This window comes from Camelus dromedarius, chromosome X, assembly GCF_036321535.1.
Source record: "Camelus dromedarius isolate mCamDro1 chromosome X, mCamDro1.pat, whole genome shotgun sequence".
NCBI lineage: Eukaryota > Metazoa > Chordata > Mammalia > Artiodactyla > Camelidae > Camelus > Camelus dromedarius.
In genome coordinates this window covers 81144937-81164673 of record NC_087472.1, presented here as the reverse complement: position 1 = coordinate 81164673, position 19737 = coordinate 81144937, and the positions used below count along the sequence as shown (strand labels likewise).

At 36.6% G+C, this 19737-nt stretch overlaps 1 long non-coding RNA gene across 1 annotated transcript in view; it reads right to left on the bottom strand.

Annotated features, from left to right (window-relative positions):
- Nucleotides 1-19361, bottom strand: part of LOC135320188 (uncharacterized) — a 182846-nt gene extending 163485 nt beyond the window's left edge. The window contains exon 1 of the long non-coding RNA XR_010379420.1: nt 19266-19361. This is a non-coding gene — a long non-coding RNA (uncharacterized LOC135320188). The remainder of the gene's footprint in view (nt 1-19265) is intronic.
- Between the last annotated feature and the right edge of the window lie 376 nt (nt 19362-19737).

The window sequence follows — 19737 nt, the reverse complement described above, 5'->3', positions numbered from 1 at the left end:
CATAGATGCAAAAGTCTGCAACAAAATATTAGCAAATCAAATCCAAAAATTTATAAAAAGAATTATATACCATAATCAGGTGAGATTTCACCCAGGTATGCAAGGCTTGATCAGCATTCAAAAATCAATTAATGTAATCCAACACATCAATAAGCTAAAAGGGAAAAAAAGTCACATAACCATATTAATAGATATAGAAGAAATATTTGAAAAAAAATCCATCACCCATTCCTGATAAAAACTCTCAGTAAACTAGAAATAGAGAGGAACTTCCTCAACTGACAAAGAATGTCTACAAAAAGCCTACAGCTTACATCATATTTAATGGAGAGAAACTCAAAGCTTTTCCATTAAGATGAGGAAAGAGGCAAGGATATATCCTCTTACCATTGATTTTCAATATCATGCTGGAAGTCCCAGCTAATGCAATAAGACAAGAAAAGGCATACAGATTGAGAAGGAAGAAATAAAACTGTCTTGCAGATGACATGATCATCTATGTAGAAAATCCAAAGAACTGACAAAAAATAATTCATGAAACTAATAAGCAATTACAGCAAGGTTGCAGTATACTAGGTTACTATACAAAAGTCATTTGCTTTGAACAATGGAATTGAAATTTTAAAATACAATATTACTTACAATAGCATCCCCCAAATGAAATAACTTAGGTGTAAATATAACAAAATGCATACAAAATCTATATGAGGAAAACCACAAAACTCTGATGAAGATATCAAAGAATAACTAAATAAATGAATATATATTCCATGTTCATGGATAGGAAGACTCAATATTGTCAAGAGGGCAGTTCTTTCTAACTTGGTCTATAGATTCATTGCAAACCCGATCAAAATCCCAGCAAGTTTTTTTTTGTGAATATGGACAAACTAATTTAAAGTTTATGTGGAAAGGCAACAGACTCAGAAAAACCAACACAATATTGAAGGAGAACAAAGTTGCAGGACTGACACTACCCAACTTCAAGACTTAACTATAAAGCTACAGTAATCAAGACAGTGTGGTGTTGGTAAAAGAATAGATCAGTAGAACAGAAATGAGAGCCTAGAAATAGACCCACATAAATATAGTCAATATAGTTTGATTTTTGACAAAAGAGCAAAGGCAATTTATTAGAGAAAAGACAGTCTTTTTGAGAAATGGTGCTGGAATAATTGGATATCCACTTGCAGAAAAATGAACTTAGACACAGACCGTACATCCTTCACAAAAATTAACCAAAAATAGATCACAGACCTAGAGCTATAAAACTCCTAGAAGCTAACATAGGAGAAAACCTAAATGACCTTAGGTTTGGTGACAACTTTTTATATACAACAAAGACATGATTCATGAAAGAAAGAACTGATAAGACAGACTTTCATTAAATATTCCTGCTCTGTGAAAGACATTGTCAAGAGAATGAAAAGACAACCCACAGACCAGAAGAAAATTTTTGTAAAATATATATCTGATAAAGGATTGTAATCCAAAATATACAAAGAACTCTTAAAATTAAACAATAAGAAAAGAAATGACTCATTTTAGAAATGAGCCAAAAACCTGAATAGACACCTCACCAAATAAAATACACAGATGGCAAATAAGCCCATGAAAAAAATGTTCTACATCATATATCATCAGGGAAACAAATTAAAATAACAACAAGATGCCACTACATACCCATTACAATGTCAAAAATCCAGAACACAAACAACACCAAGAGCTAAAGAGAAGTTCGAGCAACAAGAGCTTCATTGCTCCTAGGAATACAAAATGGTACAGCCACTTTGGAAGACCATTTGTCAGTTTCTTACAAAATTAATGTTTTAGGTCAGTGTCAGCCTGTTGATAGTGATATTATTGGCTAGAAATGCCTGGGGGCACTCACCTGGTCCCATACTACTTGTGGCAAGCTCCCACAGATGTTTTCCCAACTGGAGCAAATCTGGGGGCTGGACTGGCCTTGGTGGTTATTATGATTGCAAGACACACCCCTGCAACAACCATCAGGCAACTTTGAAAAAACAAGGTTAATTATTCACAACTCCAGGAAGGTACGCAGCATGCTTTGGGCCACCCAGTGAGGGTGTGGGTAAAGAGAGACAGAAAGAGAGACAACATGGGCCTGGGGTTCTGCCTTTACTGGAATTGAGAGTGGAGTGCCTAGGGTTTCACGGGTTCACTCTTTATTGGTGAATTTAAAACACAAGAGTGGGAATCAAAGCGTGGAAAGAAAAAAGCAGTCAGTCAGTTATCCGGATCAACCAGTTTTTAAAAGGAGAACTTCATAGATAGGGTGTCCTGGCTTTTTATCTAGTTATCTAGTTGGCAACCTGTTTATTCAATATGGATGTCTTTGAATTGAATGCCTCAGCAATCAAAAGCTTACTGTTAGGCACTTACATTATAATCTAAAAGCTAATTGTCAGGCCCTTACAAAATATACTATTATCATACAATCCAGCAATTATACTCCTTGGTATTTTACCCAAAGGAATTGAAAACTTATGTCCACACAAAATGCTACACACAGGTGTTTACAGCCATTTAATTCATAATTGCCAAAACTTGGAAACAACCAAGATGTCCTTTGGTAGACGAATGGATAAAATGTGGTACATCCAGACAATGGAATATTATTTACCACTAAAAAGAAATGAGCTATCAAGCTATGAAAAGACATAAACATCACTTAAATGCATATTATTAAGTGAAAAAACCCAATCTTAAAAGGCTACATACTGTATGATTCCAACTATATTGGAATTCTGGAAAAGAGAAAACTAAGGAGACAATAAAAAGATCAGTAGTCATCAGGAGTTAGGGGGAGTAGGGGTTGAGTAGGCAGAGCACAGAGGTTTTCTAGGGCAGTAAAACTACTCTGTATGATACTATAATGGTGAATATAGGTCATTTTATATATATGTACAACATCAAGAGTGAACTCTAGTGTAAAACTATGGACTTTAGGTGATAATTTATCAATGTAAGTTCATTAATTGTAACCCTTTGAAGGGGAGTTGTTGATAATGGAGAATGCTACGCATGTGTGGAGATAGAGGATACAAGGGGAATATCTGTACCTTCCATTCAATTTTGTGAACCTAGAACTGGTTAAAAAATAAAGTCAATTTTTAAAAAAAGAGAGAGGGACAAAATGTATGTTTACATGTTGAACACTTGAAAATGCTCTTTAGACAAGTTGAATGTAATTTTTTTCTGTTTCCTGACCTTTCCTGATCATGGACCTAGAACTCAGAGTGTCTTAATATATTTGAGATTAAAAGTCTGGATAAATTTTATTAACTTTCTCATTGTTAGACATCATCAAAAGAGAAAAGGCCATGACTTCTCATAGATCAAGATCAGTTAGCACTGCTTTGCTAGTACTTTTGTGAACATCATGAGTTTGTGAACATGCTATAAAAATATGGTTAAAATTGTCTACAAGTTAAACTTTAGAAGATACTTCACATGAAGCTTGAAAATATGATTTTCAGTTGGGATCACACCACTTACTTTCTGAAGGATCTTGGATGAGTCCCATGACCTCTCTGAGCCTGTTTCCTAATATGTAAAATGGTAATGGTTTCAGGTTGCATGTTCGCCAAATGCTTTAAGGATAAAATGAACTAACATGCAAATGATTTACATATATATACATATATAATATTTTGAATTATAATAATATTATATATGTTTATTTATTTATGTATTTATAATTTATTAGGTGCTTATTACATGCCAACATAGTGCTAGGGAAACCAAAACGAAGAAATGAAGAAAATTTGTCTCCTATAACTGAGAAGAAGTTTCAAGTCTAGCAAAAGAGATAGATGTGTGAACCGACAAACAAAAATGCAGTGCTGTATGAACCCAGAGGAGGTGCTAAATAACTGTAAGGACTGTCCAGGAGAGTTTTGCAAAAGATTTGAAGTTTGAAATTGATTTTGTTGTCACCATTCAGAGAAAAGAAAGAGAATTCAAGGTTGAGACAGCACCATGACTTTGGCATGAGAGAACATAGAGTGATGAGGAAATGAAAGGAAGTGTGGGACGGCTATATAATAGGGAGTGTGGGAGCAAAGTGGAAGATGGGACTGATGGGTATCTGAGGTTGAGAGTTTCCTGGAAGTAAACCCTATGATGAGGATTTCCTGGAAGTAAACCCTATGATGAGGATATGATGATCAAATAGTTTTTTAAGTAAGTGCTTACAGAAGAAATGAGTAAGACAGAGTGGGGAGCAAGGCAGTGAAATTGAAGAAGGCAAGCAAAGGTTTGACGTCAGGCAAAGTCCCAGACAGGATAGCTTCAACCTGATCCTGCAGGTAAATTCTAAAAGATAAGTCATCCTTCAGAGCTGTCTGACTCAAAGCAAAGAACCAGACCTTCATACTTTGGCACTTATCAGTCCATTGCCTGAGGATCATCCAGGGAATTGCTAATTCCGCAATATTTGTTGTTCTCTGTTTCTGCAGGACAAGTAGCTCTGCTAGCTTGATAGCAGTTCTCTGAAGTAGAGTTGAGGGTGCAAATGTTTGGACACAAAAACATACCCAAACTGGAAGAAGAGTGCATAGAAATGGTAAAAGGGACCTAAAAGGGATACAGGCTAACCCTGGCAAAATCTGCTATAGTTGGAGTTGATAAGATAGTCTAAGTTAAACTGCAGATGAGCTCATAAACCAATTGTCTTCAAAAATGTTTTCTTCACATGCCTACCAAAATAATGTTTTACAATAACAAGTAATTCCTTGGTCACTTTAGATTGACACATAAACTTTTATTAAATTAAGGTGATATCTAAAATTAGGTCAGCATTACTCTAATACCCAAACCAAATAAAGACATTACAAGAGAGGACAACTATACACCAATATCTCTCATGAACTTAGATGTAAAGGTATTAATCAAAATAATACCAAATCGAACCCAGCATTACATAAAATATCACAACCAAGTGTGGTTTATTCCAGGCTGGTTCAACATTTGAAAATCAATCAATATAATTCACATTAACAGGCTAAATAAGAAAAGCCATCTGATTATATCAATAGGTGTAGAAAAAGCATTCGATAAAATACAACATAAATTCATGATAATACTCTCAGCAGACTTAGAAGATAAGGGAACTTCCTTGATCTAATAAAGGTTATCTACAAAAAAAAACAAAACAACTATACCTAACATTATACTCTGTGGTGAGAGACTAAATGCAATCCCCTTAAAATCAGACACCAGGCAAGGATGCTGCCTTTTACTACTACTATTTAATAGAGTACTAGAAGTCCTAGCCAATGCAAAAAGACAGAAGAGGGAAACACAAGACATACAGATTAGAAAAGAAAAAGTAAAACTCTTTGAGACAACGTAATTGTCAACATAGAAAACCTTAAAGAATACAAAATAAACCCTCCTATAACTAAGTAAATTTAGAAAGATTGTAGGATACAAAGTCCATATACAAAATCAGTTGTATCTTTAAATACTAGAAATTAAAAACCAGAATTAAATTAAATTAAATTAAATTAAATTAAATTAAATTAAATTATTGTTATAGCTTTTTTTTGATGTGTCAACTTGCCCAGGCCACAGCTTTCAGGCATTCAATCAATCTAGGCGTTGCTACGAAAGGATTTTGCAGTTATAAAGTCCATAATCAGTTGATTTTAACTTAGGGAGATTATCCTGGATGTTCTGCATGGGCCTGACTTATTCAGTTGGAAGGCCAAAACCTGTACTGAGGCTTGAGAGAAAGAGAAAGGCGGAAGGGGGATGAAAAGGGAGAGAAGAAGGAGGAGGAAAAGAAGGAGAAGGGGAGGAGAAGGAAGAGGAGGGGAGGAGGGGGAGGAAGAGATGGAAGAGGGAAGAAGGGATAGGAGAAAGGAGAGAAGAGAGAAGAGGAGGAAGAGAAGGAGGAGGAGGAGGGGGAAGTGGAGGAAGAAATTCTACTTGTGAACAAGAGCTTTAGCTCATACCTATGGAGTTTTATCCTGTTGGTGATCTTCCCTTCCTGATCAGCCCTCACAATCTCAGAAGCCAATCTCATAATAAATCTTGATAGATAGACAGATACATACATACATACATAGATTGATATTACTGAATCTGCTTTCTGGTTAAACATTGACTAGTACAGGTGTAAATCTAACAAAATATGTTGTATAGGATCTGTATATTGAAAACTGCAAAAAATTATGACAGCAATCCAAGAAAATCTAAATGGAGAAATATACAGTTCATGAACTGGAAGACTCAATTTTATCAAGATATCAGTTCTTCCCAGTTTGATCTATAAATCCAACACAATCATCATCAAAATGCAGAAAGCTTTTTTAGATACAAAAAAATTCATTCAAACATTTATATGAAAAGAAAAAGGATCTAGAATAGTAGAAAAAAATCTGGAAAGAAAAGAAAGTTGGAGGATACACATTACCTGATTTTAGTATTTACTATAAAGCTATAGTAATCATGAAAGTATAGTATTGGCAAAAGGACAGACATAGAGATCAATGGAACAAAATAATAAGCCCAGAAACAGACATGTACAAATACAGTCAACTTATATTAGACAAAGGTACAAATGTAATTTAATGTAGAAAGTATAAACTTTTCAACAGACAGTGCTGGAACAACTGGATGTCCATATGCAAAAATATGAACCTCAGCACATACTTCATACTAAAAATAAAGTTTAACTCAAAATGGACCACACAACTAAGTGCAAAATGTAAAACTGTAAAATTTCTAGGAGAAAATCTGTGTGACCTTGGGTTTTGCAATGAATTTTTAGCTACAACATCAAAAGCACTATCCATGAAAGAAAAAAATAAATTAGACAGTAACAAAGTAAAACTCTCTCTTTTTGAAAGACATTGTTAAGAGAATTAGAAGATAAAACCAGGTGCAGACTGGGAGGAAATACTTGCAAATCACATATCTGATGAAGGGCTTATATCCAGAACATATAAAGAACTCCTAAAACTTAACAAAAAGAAAATAAATAACCTAGTCAAATAAAATAAAGATCTGAACAGATGCTTCATTAAATAAGATATGAGAAGGGCAAGTAAGCATACAAAAAGATGTTCTATATCATTTGTCATTAGAGAAATGAACATTAAAACAACAAAGAGATTACTACACATCTATTAGAATGGCTACAGCTTTTAAAAACTGACAATAAAAAATGCTGGCAAGGATGGAAAGCAACATGTACTCATTTATAGTTGGTGGAAAACAAAATGGTAGTCACTTTGTAAAACAGTTTAGCAGTTGCTTATAAAGTCAGCCATAGATTTATAATACAAATCACACTCCTTGGTATTACTACAAGTGAATTAAAAATTTATATTCACACAAAATCCTACATACAAGTGTTTTAGCAGCTTTTCATAATCTCCAAATACTGCCAGCAACCAAATGTCCTTCAATGGGTGAATGAACAAGCAAACGGCTTATTGTACAGTCATACAATGGAATACTATTCAGTGATAAAAAGGAATGACTTATTGACAAACACAACATAGGCGAGTAATAAACACATTTTGCTAAGTAAAAGAAGCCAGACTCAAAAGGATATATACTGTATAATTACATTTATATGACATTCCAGAAAATGCAGTTTTAGGAATGAAGAACACATCACAGATCACCAGTGTTTAGGGAAGGGAGAATGGCTGACTACAAAGGAGATGCACAGAAAAATTTTTAGTGTAATGAAATCATTCTATATGGCACTAGGCTAGTAGTTACATGACTCTGTGCATTTGTGAAAACCCTAAGTACATCACCAAAAGTGAATTTTAAAGTATGCAAATTAAAAAATCAACCAGAATGTCAAAGGATCTCTAGATGGGATTCAGATTATGACAAATTATTCTAACTATATAATAAATTTATTATATAACCTCAGTGAAGGGTGTCAGGAAAAAGAAGCTGATTAAAGTAATTATGGAAAATGCTGTTTTCACTGGAAAAAGTAAGGCTAAAGACAAAAAGACTATTTATAAACAGTGTACTCTAGTGGGTACATTGATTTTTTAAAGGATATCAGTTAAGAAGTCTGAAATCTTTATGTACATATTATGATAGAATATGTAAGTAAATAAATAATATATAATGCAGTTATGTTGCTCACCATCAGAGAAAAAAAGATTAAAAATAAGCTAGGGGAAGACTAGAACAAACCCTGTGGTACTGGATTAAAGTTGGAGACATCAGTATGAATTTATGTTTAGCATAATGTATGTACAAATAGATACAGAAATAAAAATATATGTATATGTTGCTTAATATGCAGACTTGTATTTCCTAGGTCTTTCTCCTGAGAGGGTTTAGAAGTAATGATAGCCCAGTAGCAATGAAGCATAATCAGTGCCCAGATTTTGTTTTTTAAATACCATTCTTTAATAAAAGCAACCTGGGCTCCTCGGAAAAATAGCTAATTATGGGACTGGGACAGGAAATACACAGGATGAGCCTGCAGCATTTTATATTGCCAGAAAGAAAGGAAGAAACAAAGAAACAAAAGGATGGGGTGTGTTAAAGGGAAACAGGCGCCAAACTGAAAGACCTTCCCATGGCCAAATCTAGAACAAGATCTGATCTGATTATATGATCTGGCCATTGTCCATTTGTATATTCAGTCTCTCAATATAAATGAGTCCATACTTGATAAACAATTGATTGAATAAATAAATATATGGGGCACAGGGGATAAATCTTTCTTATAGAACATATGTAGATATTTTCCCATTCAGGAGGTGGAGCTTAATCCCCTCCACCTGAGTGTGGACTGGATTTAGTGACTTAACTTCTAACCAATACAGACACGGAAATATAGTTAACTTTTATGGTGTGGAAACTTGGCAAGCACTACTTGAGGCAGATGATTAAGACTAACATCTAGCAATAAGTCATGCTGATAGCAAGCACCCCCAACATGATGTGATGAGAAGGACACTTTGCTTCTGTGGCCTTCTCCAAAACCCATAATCCCGATCTAATCAAAAGAAAACATCATGAAAAACCAAACTGAAGGACATTATACAAAATACCTGAGCAATTCTCTTCAAAAATATCAAGGTCATGAAAAGCAAAAAAGGCTAAGGAACTGTCACAGATCAGAAGAGATTAAGTAGACATGAACTACATGTAATGCGGTTTCTTGGATGGGATCCTGAAGTGGAAAAAAAGATGTTAATTTTTTAATAAGAAGAAAGGAAAAAAAAAAAAAGAAAAAGAAAAAACTAAGGAAATCAGAATAAGTATAGAGTATAGCTATTATTTCTCTTAATGTTTTTAGCTTTGATAAATGTATCATAGTTATGTAAGATGTTAATATCTGAGAAAATCAGGTGAAGGGCAAACAGAAACTCTACTATCTTTGTGACTTTTCTGTACATATGAAAGAATTTCAAAATAAAAAGTTTATCTAAGAAAAATAATATGTATCTCTTCAGGTACTTCTAAGTTGATATCTAAACTTTTTCATCACAAGTTAAAATATTTGCAAGAGATATAATTTCTAACATATTGTAAATATTGTCATTTTAAATTAAAACTGTCACATCACACTCTTTTAAATATATTCAAAAGACTATAAATACCAAAGCAATTTGAGCCACAATCTTCAATTTAAAAAATACATGAACAAGCTCTTCTCTTAACTGTCAGAAATATTAAATTATTCCCTGTTCTCCTTGAACTCATATTTCCAAATTACTTACCTTCTATAATTTAATTCTATTGAGATACATTTTTATTTTTTAAAGCCCCATTCATTACACTAACATACCTCCTTTGCAATAAGAATATATATAAATTAAAACTTTAATTTTTAAAATTACCCATGACCTTAAGGCTTAAGTGTTAATTATAATTAGATTTCAATCCAGAATAAATTTTTATTAGTAATACACATTTGATCAAAATGGACTATATTACAAAAATTTGAAAGTTATTAAACCTAAAAAGCAATCACTTATTGGAATTCATATCTTAATGAGAAGGATAGAGGTTATTTTTGCCTTAAGGAGGACTTTTGATACCAATATTTGGAATTGTCTTTCTGTTTGTTACCCAGGAGGGTAACACTCATGGAAAAGCTCAGTAACAGGATTCCAACTGAGTGAGAAGTGTGCCTTTCTCTTGTAAAACAGAATAAAGGAGAATGTGAAATAAAAGGGGAGTGTGGGAATTCAGCCTGAGGTCTTGACTCCAAGTGCATTTTCACACAGAAAATATAAAAAAGAGTAAATATGGAAGTTTAGGGTTTATAAAGTGATCCCCTTAAAACCATCCATTCCTGTGTCCCAATTAAAAAGACTTCATATATCTCAGGGAGTCTGGAAGCTACCCTCATGAGAATGCTGAACGGGTTGGGTTTATCCCACGGGCCAAAGGAGAACGACTGGAGCCGCCGAGCAGAAAAGATTTTGTACTTTAGAAATAGAATCTGGGTCATTATTTCCTGGATGCATGAAAGGAAACAGGAACTAGAGGAGTAGTGGAGTTGGTGCCGCAGAGAAATCTTGATTTAAGAGTCCCTATGAAGGAGCTCTGGCTCTCTTCCTAGGCAGGTTCTTATTTATCAGACAATGAGATCCATTAAGTGGTAATCATCTCCCCAAGGAGCCATTTCCCCTGGTATTTCAGTTCTCTAAGTGTCAGGTAATTCTCATTCCAACAAGCTGAACTTATCGACACAGAGCAGCGCATATTATCAGCCACAGTCCCCATGACTACAACACAACGTGAGGAGTCTAAAGCACCTTTTCGTCTCTATAAATGTGGAAGAAGATATTTCATCCTTAGCACTTTCCACAATCTAGTTATGTCCCAATTTAAGGAAATCCTCTGCAGTTAGAATCCCGCTTAAATGAATGCAAAGAACAAAACCGGAGTCCTTACAGAGTGACCTTTATATCTGAGCAGACAGTCTGTATTAATCTCGTATTGCTGGCATGAGCTAGACTGTATTTTCAGAGGTTCCCTCATCCATTTAGCAGGTACCTTCTGGGAGGATTATTCGTGTACTGTCCAAATCTAGATACCTGTAAAATACTAAATGTTGTAAATAAACCATTCTTCTTTTCAAAATACTGTTCTGATTGTGGGTTTGGTATTTTCTGAGTAATACCAAAATTGTGTTTTGCATGTTTGACACTCTGGGTTAAAGGAAAATTATGTTGCTGGGGTGAAATGATATCTTGACAGGAATTATATAATGCAAGTCCTAGAAAGCAGTATACTGAGTGCTGACAGAGACACTCCCCTTGACCAAACTGAGGGTCCTTCCAGACCTACCATCCTTGTCCTTGAAGGAGATTATAGTATGCCAACCCAAAATATACCACTTTGGATTATTTTGAGCTGAAGGCAATTAAGAAATAGCAGACACAGGAAAAAGCTCACTGCCATCCCCCTTTCTGCTTTAAGACAAGGTATAAATTTCCCTTTATGAAGGTGTCCCCCTCTTCTCCTGCACCAAGAGGAGGGTAATGATTCTTAATCACCAGAAACACTTTATCACTCCCCAGAGACTGCATGAGATTGAGTCTGCATAACCACCTTAAAAAAATAGCTCTTATCTTCCATTCGTTTGCCCAATATACTTACCTTCCCACAATTTACCACCGTTAGAAACCCAAATCCTTTTCCCTTTGTTTTGTTACTTCTCCACAATTTATTACTCTTTTTGTTAAAATGGTATACAAAATACCATCTAACTGATTCTCTGGGTTTTCACTTCTTGTCTAGGCTTCCATATGCACATATAATATACCTTCTCTCCTGATAACTTTCCTGTTGTTAGTTTAATCTGCAGGGCCTTAGTTACTGAACCTAACAGGGTAGAGGAAAAGTTGTCTCCTCCTCTGCCAGAATTGTCCTCCCTCTATTAAAGACAATTCTGAAAGTAGCTGGTTCAGGATCCAGAAACTAGGACTCATCTCCCATGTGCCACTTATTAATCTTTTCTTTAAAAGGATTTTTAAATAATATATTCTTGTAAAATTAAAATTAAAACTAGACAGAAGTAAAAAGTGAAGTTCCTCTCTTAGGTTGGATTCTCCCCAAATCAGACCCTGAGATTACCATTTGGGGACAAGCAGTTTGTTTGGAAGGTAAAGGAGCCCAGAGAGGGAGCCAGAAGAATGACACAGAAGAGGGAAGGAAAGTCAACAAAGGATGTGTCAATAAGCAAGTTCTCACTGGTGGCAATTGGGGCCAATTCCCCTAGTAGATGGCATTACAAAGTTGGCAAACGTACAGCCAATGAGCAAAATCTAGCCCACTGGCTATTTTTATACGTGAAGTTTTCGTGAAATATAGCCACTTCCTCTTTTTGTTGACATGCTTTTCTATAAGTTGAATAATTATGACAAACAATATCACACTGAAAGCCTCAATTACTTACTTTTTGGCCCTACAGAAAAAGTTTGAAAGTTCATGGTATGAACAGGCCTCAGAACTGTCCCACCTGAGGGTGAAGAAGTTGAAGTATTTACCTCCATTCATTACTCATCAGCTCAGGACTGCCCTGGGGGGTGCTAACTCCTTAGACCTTCCGGCTGACTCTGTAGGCAGGCCAAGCACACCCCGGTGTCCACAGGACACCCTCCTGTAGCGTCGCCTGTGCTTGCAGTAGGAAACTCTAGGTATGTATGGGAACAGTGGGCATCAAGGGGATGCGGGCATGACAAGAACAGCATTTGCTCTAATTCCCATCCACATACCCATCAATTCCAATCCCCAGAGGTAACCACTTTACCGGTGTGGCATGTCTCTTCCCGGATGTTTTCTCCACATACAGAATGTGTTACACACATTTGGGTGCACTAGCTTATCTGGGAGTTGATGCCGGGGCAGGCGTGAAAAAGCAGGGAGCCTGAGAGAAAGAAGGAGAAAACTCGAATAAAAGTTTATGTTATTGTGCTGGTAACTGCTGTGTGCCTTAGAATGGTCCCCTTGTTGCTGGCTGAAGCTGAAGGTCTTAACTTCCTCTCAGTATGGGGCTCCCCTCCAGGAAGACTGAATAAGCTTCTGTGGCTTTGGAAAAAAAAAAACTCTGAGGAGGCAGAAAAAGCTAGAATAATAAAGCAAGCATTTGAAGTAACATGTTGACAACACACATGGGAACTGTCCAACACAGCTGCCCTTGAAATCAGGCGTAGGCCATGGGACTGTGCTAGGGAACCAACATTGTTTGCTACAAGCCCAAATCCTGCTCACAGAGTTAATTACCTGCGTGATCCTAATGAATCGAGCTGGGTGAGAAACAGTCCACTAGAGGAGCGCCGACTTACAAGATGCTCTAAGATAGCAACTTCTCCTCTAACTTGCCTTTGAATAGTAATGCCCTTCAATTATCTCAGCGGAAGGTTATAATAGACATAACATCATTACCTTCTTTGTTCAGTTTTCTCTTAACCATTCAGTTTTGAACTCTATCATGCCTTCCTCACCTGTGACTCAAAACATCGTGTAAATGTGTGGTCTTAACGTGAAAGGAAGTGATTAACATATTATTCATTCTTGTGCCTGAAAAAGTAAATATGTGCATCTTTGTCATAAGTGATTCTTAAAGAAGTGTATATTTGATCACTTTTCATAACTACAGAGATAAAACGAGCTGGATTCAACTTGGGCAACTTTGCCTTCTCTGAAGATAAATTTCAAGAGGATTTTGCATCCATGCCTTATTTCCTTCTTGGGTCTTAAACCTTTAGAGAGGTTGGGGTGTCACACTCTTTGCCTAACACCAGGACTTGGGGTTAGGAGACATTCAACATCCATTGCTGAAACTAGGGGTTAATTCTTTCATTGGTACTTTATAGTATCCAACTGTGACTCAACCAAACACCATCTTGTGCTTTTTGGTTTTTCTACCCTTGCTTATTCTAGGCGGCCAAGGAACACGCGCGGCTGAAAATGAAAATTCTAGTGTTTCAGAATGCAGCACTGCAAAGATGCTGAAAACTTCATTCACATTGCTTGATTTGTGATATGTGGAACTCAGAAGGTAGAACACGTTTGTATTTATTTTGCCCATCTGTCAGTATAGATGAGAGTGATGGACGTGTACAAGGAATGATGCAGGAGGGCCTCTGTCCAATTAACACACCTTGAATCTCACACAACAGCCCAAGACAAGAACGGAAGATCTAGGAACTCAGCAAAGACTGGGTCTAGAAGTGTCTTAAATTAGCCTAGGTTCAGACAAAAAAAAAGCCCATTTAGAGCAGCAGCATGGAGATCTGATGATGTGGAATCATGGCCCAGATAAACGAGGCAGAACATCAAAGACTATTAGGCAGTTCCTTTTGAATGCTAAGAGGAGCCTATCCCTACTGTGGAAAACTTGAGTACCACTGTTTACTTCCTTTTGCAGATAGGTGACTTCACTGCTAGTTTGAAGAGGAGAAAGGGCTTGGAGAAGGGAGTGGTAGATATCAAAGGAGTTGTTATAATTAGACCAAGCTTAAATAAAGACTTTTCAATAAAAGGTTTAAACAGATAAAGTCCTTGAAAGTGGAAATCACTTATTTTAAAGGAGTTACAGCATTGAAATCTTGGGTTGTGACAAAAATGAAAATGAAAATGATATGACACTTCAGCTTCACTGGGGATTTGGAAATGATTTTTGGCCCAGCTGCCTTTAGCTTCCAGAGATTCATAGAAGCAGACCTAGGTTTCTTGTTGGTTGGTTTGTTTCCCAGGGATAAGTCCTAGCAGTGTGCCCCTTTTGTGTGGTAAATAAGGGAAGAAATTGCACTACTCAGTTTATCTCAACTGTATGCTAAATATAAGAGCCATCTGTAGATGGATTGATTGCCAAGTCGCAGGTAAGTGTGGTGTTCTGTGAATGTTTTCTGACATAAAAACACCTATGGGTGAGGGTGAAGGCTGAGAATTGCATACAATAGGCAGCCTTTAGGCAATGAACTTTAATTCACCACCTCCTCTGCTGAAGCTTGGGGTTGTTTTTAGCATAGAAAAGATGTAAACTACAATTAAGAGGCATTTGTTACATTCATTTACACTGGAGTCTTTGTGGCATTGATGCGTCTTCTCACTGATGTCATCAAGGTTGTCATGGGAACAAAGAATCAGTAGCTTAAAGCATCTAATTCTCTCTTCAAATACTCTCTCATCATAAAGAAAACAAAAAATGTAAAAATCCGAGACAAGAGAAATCACTCTGGGGGGAGTGGGGTGAATTCTGAAGCTTCAGGAAGAATGAGGGTCTGTGTAGGGAAGAGAGGCTGAAGAGAGAAAGGGGAATGAGAACACTTACAAGCAAGAAATCAATATCTGGCAAACAAAAGTATTAAAGGATCATATCATCACATTTGACCTCTTTAATACAATCCAGAAAAAAATCTGCTACCTCGCAACCCGATCATTAAAAACAAGAAGCGATGTAGAATCATAGCAGAAACAAAGAAACAATTAAGAGGGGAATTGTCTTGTGGTCTCAATTAGTGGCAAAGTGACCTAAGAGAGGTTCAGAGGAGAAGAAATACATAATGGCTCTTTTTAAAGTAAGCCAAGCATATTATTTCAAATGAACCATTGGAAATAAGAAAAAATGGATAGTATAAGCGAAAATTGGGTTGCATGATAGAGTTCAAGTACAAATTACCATTTGTTTATTTTTCAGTCTCTTTTACAAGAAGGTCAGAGAATTCAATACAGTATTAAAATGCAATTTTTAAGCCTGTGGGCCTAGAATTGCTGCTTATGTAATAATCGTCTCGGAAAAGACACATCAGCCTAGCTGTGGCCTTCAGAACAATCAATGTTTGACTCACAGAAATCTCCAGCCTTCCTGAGGATTCTCTGACCATTCTCTGTGCCTTTGCCAAAAAAGAAAAAAAGAAAAAAAAAAAAAAAAAGAGTACTAGTTAAGGAAAATACTGATTCCCTGCCAGAATGAGATTGACCAAAAGTTAGGGTCTTTTTTGCTATCAATTCTGGGGATCATAGTTTAGATTCATAGCTTTGCCTGTGTTGGAGTGTATGGAACAGAGGGAAAAAGAAGATGAGAAAGTGGGGAGCAAATGTTACTTTCTTCTCATTTAAGAATATAGTTAGTGGGTAGATTGACTGTTTAATAGTTGGTTTCAACTGGTTGCTTTTTTGGATTAAACAAGTGCTTTTAACTGCCACCTGAGTTTTAAATGGGAGAGGATGTGGGTTGTAGTTTATTTTCAACCCTGCTTATTTATTTCTAGGTAATAGAAATGTGCATTGTAGCTAGCTGTTAAAATCTATAGAAAGTTAAATCAATATAACTCATTATCGCAGTGAAGAAAGGGACAGTATATGTAAGAGTGAGGAACTTAAAACCAAAGTATTTTGAAATTCAAGGGTATATGAAAGTATCAGTCAAAAACTACTCCATAGAAAACATAACTAGGCAAGGATTTGGAAAACTTCCTTGGCTGGTGTGTGTTGGGGGAGTGGGTTCTCTGCCTTTATGAGTTTTCTACTGTCAAAATAATTCCCTGTAATAAAATGACCTTAAAACTCAGTGAATTAAAACTACAATCATTTCTTTTCACTTATACAGCTTTGACTGAGGCTGTGCTTGGCTGGGTATAGCTCTGCTTCTACCTGAGGCTCCAGCCTGGCCTGTTCTGTTGCTGCAGGGGCTCAAGTCTGATGTGTGTGCTCATACTGCGGAACCCAGCTGAAGGGGCAGCAGCCAGCCAGGACAATGGCAGAAGCGCCAGAAGACAAGCTCAAGTGTAAAAGTGCATTTCACATCTCTGCTGGCATCAGGTTTCTGTCGTATCGTTGGCTACAGCAAGTCATATGGCAAAACTATACTCATTCCACGCTCACATGGACAAGCCCAAAGAATGTTTCAGGGAAATATGTTTTTTTCCATATGCATGAGAGGAAAGGAATAAACATCTTTGAACAATAATCTGATACAGTTCTAACTAGTTGCATGCTTTGGGGCATACCATTCAATCTCTCTTGTCCAAAATTTCTCCAGCAGAAAAAGTGAAGATAGGGATGCAACATGTTATCATGGGAAAACATGAGCTTCGGAGTTGTACAGACCTTGTTAAAGATCTCAGGTCTGTCAAGAACGAACTATGGCTCTTGAGCAAATTACTTAATCAGATTCTCAGATTTTTTTCCTGAATTTCCTACTGGGAGAAATATTGTTATCTGTTGTAGCAAACAACCCCAAAACTCAGTGACTTAATACAATAGAAGTTTATTTCTCACTTCTGACATGACCTGATACAGTTTGGGCAGCTATCCTGGGCAGTTTTTCTCTAAATGAGGGGTTAATCCAGCTAGCCCCTGCTTTCATAAATAAAGTTTTATTGGAACATAGCCACACCCATTCATTTATGTATTATCTATGGCTACAAGAGCAAAGTTTTTGTGACAGAGAGAGTATGGCCCACACACCAAAAATACGTACTGTCTGGCCCTTTATAGAAAAAGTTTACCAACCCTTCCTCAAAGCAATACATCAGGGATCCAGGCTCCTTCAATCATGGTTCCACTGAGATAGAGTCTTTCACGTCTAGCCATTCAGAGAAGAGAGAAAATTGTCTCTGTGGGCATACTGTCTACTACACGGCCTTCTTCCAGAAGTGAAACATACCACTTCTCACAGTTCATTGGATAAAACCAGTCACATGCCCAACAAAACTCCAAAGCATGGAAAAACAGAGGACATTTTAAAACTTTCTATTAAATTGGAAAAATAAAATGAAAATGCAGAATTTCCAAAAAAAAAACCCCACATATAACATTGCTAGGAATATTCATAGTTTTAAACACCAAAACTGATAAAAGTAAAAGCATGAAAATAAACATCCAATTCAAAAAGGAAGGAAAAAAATCAATAAAGCAAAAAGAACAAAATACTAAAAAGTAGAATTAATGAATGAACTAATATATAAGTAACAAGCCAGTTTCTTGGGGAAAAAACTAGACAAATTACGATCTAAACTAGTAAAAGAAAAAAACACAAATAAAAATGATTGCTTATGGAGGCAGAGTGAAAGGAGTATGTATCGATAAAAGGGATGGAAGGTCTTCTCTGAATAGTTTTTTAAATAAAATTTAGACTTTGAACCATGTAAATTTCTTATATACACAAAAGTTAACTTGCATAAAAAAGAAACAGTAAGCAAAACTTAAAATTGAGCACAGATGGGAACAGATAAACCTAATTTCTATGAAACTGGTAATAATCACACAAAGAATTCTTTCAAGTGATTTTTCTCATAGATATTTGTACACCCTTAGATTTTTACAGAGCATATATAGACAGATCTGTTTGTTATATAGTGAAGACAAAAAGAACAGCAAAGAAATCTTAATTCAGTTGTTAATACAGTGAGAATATTGGTATTGCAATTTTGCTACTGTATGTATATTACAAACTGGAACAACTGTAGATGCCAAGAGTCACTGGGACTCATAAAGACTCACGATTCTCATCAGCAGGATATTCTAGGAGGACCCTGGTCAAACTCCTTTTATAGTTCTGAAACGCCCTGAATGCTCACCATATATTTACTATGATTGTTCTTTCTTTTGAGAAAAGGATGATTTAGCACGTCACTACTCAAAGTGTGGTCCATGGACCAGCAGAATTAGTATCACCTAGGATCTTGTTAAACATACAAATCATAGGCTCCACACCAGACCTAACGAGTCTGACTCCTCATTGTAATAACATCCCCAGCTGATCCTTAGGGACATCAAATTTGAGAAGCCCTGGTATGGCAGGCACCTGGAGGAACTTAGCTGAAACCAGTGGGCCAAGGGAATGTCACAGAGCTGTGGAAGATGGTTCCTGGCATTTCTCAGTATGCTCCATCAAGCATGCACCCCATTCTTGCCTCTTTTCCTCCCCCAAATCCATACACTGTCTTGGGGACAGATGCTTTCTACTTGTGAGGATGTGAGATGAATTAGGATAGAGCTTGGGGAGGGATGGAAGGAGGAAAAATGTGTCAAGAGAACAGCAATTACACTGATGATAGATAAGGGAAAAGGCTGGCAGATATGCCTGGAAAAGAAACAAATCATTTTACTTGAAGTTTCCATTTAATCATGGCTTCTTATACACCAAAGCCCTAATCTAAAGGACTGGCTCTTATACCGAGAATCACAAGACTTGAGGAGGTGCCACCAGGAAGAACTTAGGCAGGATATAAAACTATGTGCATCAGTCTCATCCGTGAAGTGGGAATAATGACAGTACCTACCTCAGAGGGCTGCTGTGAAGATTAGATGAGTCAAGCAGCTGCCCACATCACATGTCCTATAAATAACGTCCAGGTGTCATGTCAAGCCAGCCATGTGGCTCCAGCATCCAACAGTGGTTCTGAATCGCCACTTGTGCTGCCACTGAAAACTGAAAAGAGTAGTAAGTTAGAGAGAGACTGAGAAGCAGTCACTCCTTCGGTCATCACTTGGATGAACAGTCATTTCCAGATCTTCTCCTTTTGTGATAATCCAGAATCCTTAAAGAAGCCTATGGATTTTTCTGTCTGTTGTGAAAAGCTCGACCTGTTATTTCTCCCCTCAACCCATCATCGTGGCTGCCCTCTGAGCACAGGAGAGACTTTAGTCAGTTAATTCTCAGGTACGGTATTTGAGCCTGGGATTAAAAGAAAAAAAAGCTTTGTTAGTGGCCACATCAGGTGACTCTGGGAGACGTTTAATCAACGGTTAACC